Raw genomic sequence first — 12,285 nt, 5'->3', positions numbered from 1 at the left:
ACTCTTTACACGCTATTCAAATGAAACTAACATATTATGTGGACAAATTTTTTTTGGAAACACAATGTGGTTTGGACACACTGTCATAACTTACACCTGGCACCTTCTGTTTAGTGCAGATGTTTGCAGTTCGACATTATTAGGACTATCACAGTCAGAGTCAACAATTTTCAAGTTGTCCACTGCTCCAGTTAACTTTTACCCGCATTTGGCGGTGTTCATTCCAAGTCCTGTAAATATAATTATACATGCAACGTATTTGCCGTATGATTAATGTTTGAGTGAATGAGATTTACACATATTTCCCGTTTCTTTATTGCAATAAAGAAGTGCATCTATGAGGGCAGAATGTATATTTGATCCCATAATATTAACAGCAAATTGCCTGTCCTTAACGCATTCTTAATAAAGCTGAATTGTCTGTGAGCTCAGACAAGGACTCTTGTACAAACTGTAAAATGGCTGAGCACTTCATTGCCTCAGATTTTGACTTTCAGTATGGACACACACGTCTCTTTTAAAATGTGCATGTCTCTCAAATATACAGAGTTATATATAAGATGTTTATCAGTGAGCTATTCATGCAGCATTCACATTATGTCAGGTGGAAGGTAGTCAAGGGGAAATGTATGACTTGTTTTCACATGAAGATGGTGATTGCTTCCTGCTGTTTGTTAGACCACATGACGAGGTTGCAAATTATGTGCATGATCCTGCCATTTGGGCTCATTTACCTTGAATGATGTACTTTGTCTTACATGAAGTTGCTTTCCAGACACTTCTGTGCTGTTTACGGAACAGAATTCAGAAAATTCAGAAGCAGAAACATCCACAGATTAGCAATAATTCTTTTTAAATTAAGAATGGATCAAATTGCTGTATGTAATTTGAGAGTTCGCTCATAGTGATGAACCCACCGACCTCTGGGCTCTGCCTTTACCCTTAACTCTATATGCAGTCTTGGTCCACCCTCACCACTCTCTTCAACTGCGTTTTCCAGTCATAGTAGGCAGCTGAAAGCAACATTGAAACCCACTCATAAAAAGCGGCATGTTGATTTTTTTGACAGATTTTGTTGATTGACTTGTCTGTGCAGAGGCATTACCTTTTCAAGCTGTCCATCAATCCGGTCCATTCTTCTGAACGCAAACTCGCAGGAACGCCGGGAGGGAATTTCTTCAAATTTGGCGTCATGATCCACTTGGACTCAAGGAGGAACTGAGTAGATTTTTGGTGGTCAAAGGTCACTGTGACTTCACTTTCGACCCATTCTAGTATACGGGATATCTGTGGAACACCTTGAGGAAATTTTGGGAAATATTCGTTTCGATTTTGGAGGTCAAAGGTCAAGGTCACTTTGCTCCCTTTCTAGTTTCTACAACCTCTTCAGAAGTAATGTATGCTGTATCTGCTACTCCGGCAGGTGCTTATAAACCTACATTGTTTAGTTGACCTTTTATACTTTCTCTTGTTGCCTCTATCTCCATTGCATATCTCACTTCATATAGTCAAAACAAGGTGAAAAATTTGTATAAATTGGCTGAAACAGAATATACTCTGATGTTCTAGCAGAGAATGCTGACCCCAGTGGAGAGTGCTGTATTGATATGTGAACTGGGACCACCCGTAACAAAATTAGAAAGTTATGAAAATTGAGTTATCTCTTAATGACCTATAAATAACTGTGGCATAGTTGTGAGCACGAGCATTGTTCTATAATATGTACTGGCTGTTCTCTCGCCACATCAAATTTACAACCCCCCTTACACTCCTTCCCCAATTTCTCCTTCCATTTCTCTGTCTGTGTCTCACTTACCCCCAAGTTCTCTCTCGTCTTGTGTTTTGTTAGGGAGGGCTGATGCTTCATACTTGGCTGAGGCTTTATGGACAATAAAGATCTGATTTCAAAGTCCGGCAGGGTGTTGGGCCTGGGGTCTTGGCTCACAGCTTTAGCTGCCTGCTGGGAGGAGACACTGCACAGCCCCTAACCAGATGGCCATCAGCCCACATACAGTAGATTCCTATTGTACATTATGTGTATTGTTCACATTCTTGGCTGTGTGCAGCTTCATACTTCAACATTACAGAGTCACCTATCTGCACTGATCTCCTCAAAGTGACCACTAACCGTGTTATAATACTCTGACATTTTATATTAATTACACTGCAGCACTGAAAGCAAAAAGCATTTAACTTACAAGCTATTTTGTCTGTAAATAAACGATAAAAATGTGCATATATAGGTTTTGCATGATAGGGGTTGATATTCCAGCTGACTCTTAAATGTTGGAGTTTCTTTGAATGCATCCATGCTGTTGAATGCATGTGACTCCTCTAGCCTGAGCTTGCAACCGCATTACCACACAATTACAAATTACAATAAATTTAGTTTTTTAAATTACCATTTTTTTTCCAGTTTTAATAATAAATTGAGTTTGGACCAAGTGACTGCTCAGCACTAAAACGATCCAAAACACAGTAGATTTGGCAGAGAAGTGTAAGTGATTTGTGGTTAACGAGCTTGAACAATCAGTGGAGTCCGTTAAGTGTTTCTCTAACTCCCCTCTGCTTGTCAGAATCGGTAAAGAATCAGTGTCCTGCTCAAAGACACTTCAGCAGCAAATGCTAGCCAACACAGGAGCTAGAAAACCAGAGTTTACTTACTGGTTAAAGTGTCTTTCTACACTCCATCCCTTCCCAAGATGCCATGTTGACCTTAAACAGTTTTGTGATGAATTGGAGTCCCCGAAGTTGTGTATTCCCTGACTGTTTCGTCTTAATCCTAGCTCAGAGTGGAGAAATGTGACGTGTCCTTCCAGCATGTAAAATACATCTGTAGGGACTTAGTTCAGTGTTGTAAAGGAGAACGCCCTGATAGATACGGGAGCTTCACTCGGAGCTTCACTCGGAGCTGCCAACAGTGCATTTTTCAATCATTACATTCAACTTATTACACTGTTTTTCTTCTGTAAAATGACAGGAGTAAAATACATGCTATTGTGTTTTAGAGAAATAGAAGAATGATTGGACATAATTTTGGAGCACTTATGTGTCAGAACTATTTAATATACTCTTATGTCTCCTTTGGAATCCCTAAAATCCAACACTTTGCATATTGGCATGTTAAGTCACACACACACACACACACACACACACACACACATTTACTGTATTTAATTTCACGCTGGTTCACTCGTACAATTTTACTCAAACACATTTCATAAAATTGTAAGAATTTAGTTTCATGAATGCTTTGGATAATAGAGCTGACATACTAAACTAAGATGGTGAACAGGGTAAATACCTGCCAATCAGAATTGTCATTGTAAGCATGTTGCCCTGCTAGCGTTAGCATATAGCTCAAATCGTTGCTGTGCGTTAGTACAGCATAGGCTCTTAGTCATGTTTACCAAACTTCCCAGTGAATATAGGACCTAAACTAGCTGTACCCTGATGCTGAACCTTCCTGCACAGCAGAATGTCTACTTTCATGTCACACAAGTCACAGTGGATCATCATAAAATACTGTTACACCCTGTACTGGAATACTGTATTGTACTGTATACTGTGTCATACTGTGGTTGGAAAATGTACATCTGTACAGAATAAATAAGGAAAAAAACAATCATTTGCAATAACTTCTGGTTCCCCCTGGGGTCTGTCACTGATTGAACTGAGAGAGCATTGGTCCGGGTTATGGAGGGTTCCCTCCCTCCCTCCTCCGCCTAGGAAAAGCTAACAGGCCTAACCCCTGTCATGCCACACCTATCATACGGCTACACACACATTCCCCCTCTCACACTGCTTTCATCTGGGCGTGAAATGGATTCCTACTGTCTGCCAGAATGCACCACCTATCTCTGGATATGATCCTCTTTCACCCTCCTTCTCTTTTCCTGTCTTTCTTTTTCTGTACCACACGTGTGCCCTTTTGTTTCCATAGAAAAAAAAAAGGCCTCGCCCGGCACTGAAAAGACCACAAAACACATTCCCGGGCGGTTATGCTCAAAAATAGATTTTAAAAAAATAAAAAAATCCCATTGGAGCTAATATTTTATGTGACAACTTGAATTAGATCTAAATCAGAAACACATGACGGTCCTAACCTTTATAAAACAAACCACAGTCATCCTTGGAATCCCCAGGAGAAAGGCATGTTCATGAAATTCCTTCATAACTGGCACACACACACACACACATACTGAAAATGTGAGAGAGGTTGTAGTATAAAATATTGATACCTCCCGCTGCCACATGATTTTACTTGTCTAGAAAGACTGTTTTCGAAGTGGAAGGAACTGAAGTTATGCCAATATATGGTCTTGTTACAGCAAGTAATGAAAGTAAATCCTGTTCTATGTACATGACTCTCGCTGAGAATGGCTGCAATCTGTCAACAAAAAATAAATAATTTGGTGTGATTCAGATATTTCCTGCTTTTTTCTCTCATAGGGCTGGTCCAGTGTCAGCTCAGTGACCTTTTTTTTAATTGGACACACATTATTTGGATCTTAAACAACACAACCAGCTGGCCATCTGGAAGAATGAGTTGTAACTCTGCAGAGAGGCGACAGGACGGAGTTAAACCTAAAGGTTTTAATGACCAAGGAACAGATCAGTTATCAGTCAGGTCACTTGAAGTGTCAGAGGAATATGAATTGTTCAAGTGATCTTTGGCAGAATCCAATGTTCCAATGGTGCCATATTTGTACAGAGCAGAGGACAAAAACACTTAAACAACGTGGTGTCGTGGTGCTTAGCTCTCAAGTTAGCCAGGTTTTATTGCTTTATAAATAACATGTCACCTCGTTTCAGGGGATGATTTTATTGCTGTAAAGGCAGAGCTATAAATGGAAAGCCAAATTCATAACATGAGACTGGAGAGCTTTCACTTTCTTAGTTCACACTGTAAATTTACAAAATACATTCTAGTTCTAACTTTGAAAGAGTACACAGAGTTTAGCTGCACTTCTACCTCTGACTGTATAGTTGTGACATCTCAACCTAACGTAAATCCTGAGATATGTTTAAATGGCAACGTTTCTGATGTGGACTGTATTCATTTCTCCACGGATTGAGTGTTCTGGTACTTTGACAATTCTGATATAGAAACCTAGATCTGCTTTATAATCAAAAGACATGGAAATCTCACAGTCTACAATATGGGACTTTTAAATTTAAAAACAACAGAGTCATGATGCCAGAGAATCAATTTAATATCTCTTTGTCAAGTTTTAAAGTATTTGAGTGTCGGTGAGATGAACTCTCGCACTAAATTTCCCAGGAAAATTAACCATTTGGACTGTGTTATTTTTAATCCAATAGCAGCAATAATTTAGGCAAGACGGGGACAGAGTAGACATGAGTAATGATAACATCACTGCTGAACTTTTTATTAGATTACATTTGGCCAAAGCATGATGTGATGTTATTCCCATACACCATGTGTTTGCATGTACATAGATAGATGCTTGTGTACTGGTAAGTGTTTCCACAGTTCTTTTTGTCTTTTTTTTTTTTTTTTAAATGTTAAGTTCTTTTATTATCATTTCAAATGTGTGTTTTTTTCACAATAAGTTGGGTACTCAGTGAGTTATTTTATGATATATTATTGGGATGAAGAAATTGAGCTGCTTGTTTAAAAGTTTCACAGCAGCAGCACAAATGTATTTATAAGAAATGAAAACCGACTAAATGATTACACACTCTTCCACTTCCTTCACACAAACACACACATGGATACACAGCCAGAGTGAGTATTCAGTGTGATTCATCAGCATTACCGGCAGAACAGTAACTTTATTATAACAGATCTTATCTGGTCTACCCTGCTCACCATTTGAAAGCTCTGAGTCTTTTTGCTCTTTCTTCTTTGTCCAACTCGTGTCCAGAGGGCTTGCGGTGTTGCAAAGAGATAGAAGGGTGAACCAGCCAGATGGTAACACACACACACACACACACACACACACACACACACACACACACACACACACACACACACACACACACACACACACACACACACACACACACACACACACACACACACACAGATTGTCTTGGAGATATGGGGTGCAGATGACTTTCGGATCAGCCTTCATATGCTGCTCTGTGTCTAGCCAGCCACACACAAACACAGAGCACTCAACACAGATGCGTAGCTTTTTTAACAGAAGCACATTCCGGTATTCTTAAACTCTAGTATCACAATATATGCTCATCACATAAAATAAGTAGCCTACAACCTCAATAATGAACAATAGGAAAACACGTGCAACCCAAACATGTGATCTGCAAGCATTGCTGAATAAAAGCAAACTCTGCATTTAAACTGATTTCAGACACAGCGCATATTAGAGCTAAAGCGATGGTATATAGTGTTGTCAATTGTTTGTCGAACATTAGAAACTCTATTTCAAACTTTTGTGATTCCATTTATCTGCTCTGTGCTCGACAAAGAACTTTCTGACTGGGACACACGCGTGTTTAATGCAAGTTCTCTGCTGTGCAACATATCCAATATCGGCCTGTTCTCTCGTCTAACTTGTGATTAAATTAAGCTCAGCTGTGTCTTGAGGCAAAGTGATCTATGGGGCAAGTCAGTTTGTTTGTATGTAGCACCATCTTGTGGGACTTGATAAAAGTTATAGTCACTGCCTGCGAGACCTCGAGGAAGACTATGTTAATCATCAAGTTTGCTGACGCAACTTTCAATATTGCAACACAAGTGAAAAAAACTGAGTTCATAAATGTTATGAAAGTGTTAACCTGATGATACTGTGTGTTCACATATAAATAAATATTCATGACACCGGTTTGGCTCTGTGTATTTTGTGTTGCTTTTAGTGTGGTTTGAAGGACTATTTGAAGAGTAGCTTTGGGGATAAATTATCATAGTGACATTTTCTGATTAGCCACCCTTTATAAAGGGCTTGCACATTGTGACTAATGACTTTATCAATGTTTCCTCACCATAAATGCAATTTTTTTTTTTACAATGCTTTATAGATCAGTGCTAAGCTGTTATTAAGAACAACTTTTGGGTTGCTATATTGTGTAAAATCGCTCTGAAAGGTGTTTATCCTCCAGCACGGCAGCTGTCTTTTTAACTCCTTAAATCATAAGGAAGACCTTCAAATGGATAGCTTGTCTTTTGAAAAAAAAAACAGCAGAAATTATTTATAAAAATCTATTTGTTGACAATTTATTAACATAACTGCAGATTGTTGCCTTATTTAGAACTGTGAAACCTGCATGCATTTTTTGGAATTATAATGGATTATACATACAGTACCAGTCAAAAGTTTGGACACACCTTCTCATTCAACTACTTTGAAGAATCTAAAATATAAAACATATTCTGGTTTGTTGAGCATTTGTTTGTTTACCACATAATTCCATATGTGTTCCTTCATAGTTTGGATGTCTTCAATATTAATCTACAATGTAGAAAAAAATTCAAATAAAGATAAAGAAAAACCATTGAACTTTTGACTGGTACTGTATATATATATATATATATATATATATATATTTGTATTTATAATTTATTTTCTATTACAGTGTTGAAACATGTTTTATTATATTCCTTAACTCCAACTGATTAAAACATTTTAGACACTTAGTTTTATTTTGTATTTCTTCCATTTCCTCGAAGTTGGATATTAATAAGATAAGATAAGATAAGATAATCCTTTATTAGTCCCGCAGCGGGGAAATTTGCAGGCTTACAGCAGCATAGAGTAAAGTGCACACAAGAGGCATAGTAGAAGAAGACAAGATAAAAAAAAAAATGAAAATAAAAAAACCCAAGTTTTATAAATAAGCAATAAAAAAAAAAAGAAAAACAGTAGAAAAACAACAATAACTGAAATATTATATTTACAGACAGAAAAACTATTTTAACTAATACATTTTTATGTGAAATAAAGTTAATTAAAAATGATGATAATGATTCAGTGCTGCTTATGAATATGATGCCTCATGTGGGCCTCCCTCCTCACCTCCCCGCCCACTGCAGTTCACAGTTTGAGCTCGGAGGGGCAGCACATGTAAACACATGTAATCTTACACAACCTATTACCAAACCCTGAAGGCGAGTTCTGTAATGTGTAGCAGCCCTGCTCGGCTCTCCTGTCCCGCTGAAGGTGAGTCCTCTGTAATATAACACACATCTATCTGCAGGTTTTTGGCACAGATATGTAATATAAGTTTAAATCAAACGCGTAAAACCACCTAAGAAGACAAGAACAAACCCGCTCCATGCATGTAAAAGTTGGCTTGTGTAACTGTCTCCTTGCAGTGTTGGATTACCTTCTATTTCTCTGGATTTAAAACAGCCAAACTCTGTGCGTAAAAGCAGGAAAATGTGTGACTTTTTTTCTTTCCATCAACAGACAGCCATGAAGTCCATCGCCTGTTTCTCCTCTTCTGTCAGAGCTGCGTGTCAGCACACCTCCACCTGTTTCCCTCTCCATCGGGGTCTTAATGTGTGCAGTCCGGTGGGCAGATGCTCTAACGTGGATGTGTCCAGCAAAACTGTCGTTGCGCAACAGCCGTGCGTAACTGGAGTGCGTCATTTCCACAATACGCAGGTGACCACTGCGGCGGTGCAGCAGGTGAGTGCAGCCCCTCTCCCCACCCGGGGGACATCTGGGGATGCACTGAACTTGTACCAGTTTGGCAGACGCATGCCACCTGAAACAGCTTCCAGAGCAGCCCCACACCTCTCTCCATACATCCCGTACACCAAACCACAGAGCAATGCAGCCGCACTGGTCAACATCCAGACTCTGATGGAAGGGGATGTGATCCCTGAGCTGTGCTCCAGGCTGGCAGACTTCCCCAACAACGACAGGGCAGACGGACTGGCCACTTTGCTCGGGGCGTGCGTTGAATTTGGCCTCGAGTCCCACAGCCCTCTGGTCCTCAGACTGATAAATGAGTGTCTGGAGCTCCTGTCCAGCAGGGACATCTGGGTGTCACAGCTGTGCCACCTGGGTGAGGTGGCATACGCCCTGGAAGGCCGGCAGTCAGCCCTGGCGACGGAGGTCCTGGACTCTATATGCGTCGCTGTAGAAGAGGACGTTGTGTCTCCCAGCGAGGCTGCCAGGATCTACTCCCTGCTGGCTCTGTGTCACGATCCTGCCAGCCAGCAGCAGAAATCCATGCTGTCCACTTTGCACAGACGCACACAGAGGCTGGTCCACCGGCTGAAAGCCAGTCAAGTCAGCGATATACTGCAGTCCCTAGTGAGGTTACAGCAGAGACAGGTAGGTCGAGCAGCCACTTCTCAGCTCCTCTTTGATTTGTGATGTAGAATGAGATTTCATATGGACATTTTTTAACATCTCACACCTAAATGTTTGGCTCTTAAGGGACACTGAATGTTTTTCTGTACATCTTGAAGTGCCACCATGTGATTTGGTGTCTTTTACACTGAAAAGTTAGGGATTATAAAACTGACATTTGTTTCACAGGCCATTTCCCTGTTGCTGAGGCTGAGTCACAGAGCATCCCGAGTCTTAAAAGCTTTTAGTGACGATGAAGTTATCAAGGTGCTCTCTGCGCTGATGATCCTGGGACATCACGATGAAGAGCTCCTGTCTGCTATGGAGAAACACCTGCCAGGTATGGTTTAATTTTCTCAAATGGTCTTAAGGAAACGTGGACGTTGGTCATGCATGAAGTCAATCCTCAAGTACTGTGCCGTGTGTGTGTCAGGGAGGCTGGGAAAGTGTGATCCGGAGCTGATCAGCACCGTCATGGAGTACTGTCTGAAAATGAGGTGCCGCTCTGAGCCCATCTTCGAGGCTGTGGCTGAGAACTTTGTATGCCACGCTGAGAAGCACGCCACCCTTCAGATTGCCAAACAGATTGTCGCCATGGGGAGACTCAACTATCTGCCACAGGTGAGGGCCGTTAGTAATGTCGCAATACAGTCTGTACGTCAAAATACTATGAAAATGACAGAGCGTATTTGATTATTGGAAGATAATGCGTCTGCAAATAAATACTCTGTTTCTACACCATGTCTCCTTCACTCCTCAGTGCTCCAGTGAGATGTTTAAAAAGCTGGAGAGCATTTTGTCAACAAGGTTTTCACAGTTCCAGCCTCGCTCCCTGATAGAGGTGTTGCACGCCTGCATCCACCTGGAACGCTTCCCACTCAACTACATGTCCAAAGTCTTCAGCCCGTACTTCCTACAGAGGCTGCAAGGTATACAAAAAGGCTGCTTACCAAGAGAAAAAAGAAAAAAGCAGTTGTATTCGATTGCTTTAGATTGTTTAATTTAGATTGTGCTATTGTCATGCCACTCTTTTCACATGCTGCTGTCACTCCACATGTAGACGTATAGAGCTGCGCTTATAAGAGCTGATCATATATGTAATCATTGTAGCTGTTTGTCAAAGAAAAAAAAGCTGTCATTCAGAAGCTATTCATTCACGGCATGTAAATGTCCTACGTGTCGGTGTGTGTAATATGTATGTAATGTTTTTGATGTTGTCTGTCCTACAGCACAGGGGGAGCCATTGGACAGGAATGCACTGGGGCAGCTGACACAGCTCCATCTCTCCACCGCATTAGAGTGCAGTTACTACTGGGTGAGCGTCACACGGCTTGATACGTTTGGGAGTGCGTATAGCGGTATTATTAATGTAGTATAATAGTTCACTGAGTGTCAGAGTACTTGCAGTAGTTGACAAGTGAATTAAGCAATGTCTTAATGGAAAAATATTTAAGTCAGATGAATGATAACAGTCATGAATTCTCCATAATTTCTTCCTCATCAGGGTCCCAGACTGCCCTACTTCCTCCATGTGAAGAGGTTTTCCTCTGTGGACCAGGCCTTTGAGACACCTATGGAGAGTCTCCTCTACAGACAGGTCACAGGGCCACTTACAGAGCTGCTGGGGGGGAAGTTTTACTCCACCAGAATCTTTACTCACAATGGCTACACAATAGGTAAGCAGCAGTACATGTACAAATATACAAAACTATTTGATCAAACTTGGGAAATATGAAATTGAAACCAAAGGTTAAGATGCGAAACATCAGTGTACCCACTCTAAAATCAAACCTGAACTGCTGCACTCTTGAATTCCATGTTTTCCCCTCCAGATGTGGAGTTATGCTTGGATGAGAAGGGATATGTTCTGCCTATGTCTCAGTGGGATCACACATACAGGAGGTGAGAGACACATTCTGCGGAGCTTTTTGGCAGATTGCAAGCAGATTGACACGCAAAACATTTACATTTTTAAGCCAAATGAAAGTGAGCTGCTTGACATTTGCGCCTGTTCTGAACTGATTATTTCAACTTGTCCTCCATGTCTTGTGTCATGTGTAGGATTGCACTATGTTTGGATGGTGAAAAACGTTTCTGTAGCAACACACAGCACCTGCTGGGGAAGGAAGCCACTAAAAGGAGACACCTCCGCAGGATGGGCTATGAGGTGGTGCAGGTACGCTTGAGAAACTAGATTATTGCATATAGATGCCACAGCTTTGCTAATTTACACCTATAAATTATTATACAGTACGTTTCATCCAATTTGCATTTAAAATAGTGTTGTTTTTTTTTAATGAGCTCCACTATGAGAAACATAGCAGTCATTAACAACTAATCATTTTCTTTTCCAGATCCCTTACTTTGAATTTGAGAAGCTGACAACTCAGGAGGAACAGGTCCAATATCTTCACAACAAGATCTCTCCCACCATCTTCAAGTTCAATCACTGATCTTAGTTACAAGTTCAACGAAAGATTCCTCAGTGACTTTTATTGGTTGTTGCGGTTGAGGCTTATGTTGCTGTTCAAATCAATCAACCTTCAAATGAACTGCATGGTCATTCACCTGAGTGATGCTGCGTACTAGTTATGAACAATATGAAGAAGATACAAGGCATGGCCGTAACGGAAATACTTTTATCTGTGATATTCAGATTCAGGTCATACGTATCCTAATGGGAGGATACTAGTGACCATAAGTAAGGCAGATTAAAATATACAGTAAGAACCAAGAAGCATAGGCATAACAGTTAGTGGAAAAGACGTATCTGGCATTTTTGTTTTTTTACTTTAGTTTTTTAGACATTTTATGAACCAACCTGCCTTGTTTAGAACGTCACAGTAAAAAAAAAAGACTTCGACACCAGACGAATATGATTGAAATCACTCCCCTTTGGAAATTCAGCTGCTAAAAACTTGCCGTCTTAAAAGCTGAATTAATAAGTCACTGGGCATTTGTGTTGACTATATATTTAATATTTGCACCTTATGAC

General features: G+C 40.4%; 1 long non-coding RNA gene across 1 annotated transcript; it reads left to right on the top strand.

Moving 5' to 3' along the window:
• The first annotated feature begins 11,129 nt into the window (after positions 1 to 11,129).
• Positions 11,130 to 11,723, top strand: LOC129104188 (uncharacterized). The gene is made up of 3 exons (XR_008531793.1): positions 11,130 to 11,192; positions 11,352 to 11,466; positions 11,645 to 11,723. It is a non-coding gene; the product is annotated as an uncharacterized LOC129104188 (long non-coding RNA).
• The last annotated feature ends 562 nt before the right edge of the window (positions 11,724 to 12,285 follow it).

This window comes from Anoplopoma fimbria, chromosome 16 (genome assembly GCF_027596085.1).
Source record: "Anoplopoma fimbria isolate UVic2021 breed Golden Eagle Sablefish chromosome 16, Afim_UVic_2022, whole genome shotgun sequence".
Taxonomy (NCBI): domain Eukaryota; kingdom Metazoa; phylum Chordata; class Actinopteri; order Perciformes; family Anoplopomatidae; genus Anoplopoma; species Anoplopoma fimbria.
The sequence above is the reverse complement of the archived record's forward strand: the minus strand, read 5'-3'. Positions and strand labels throughout refer to the sequence as shown.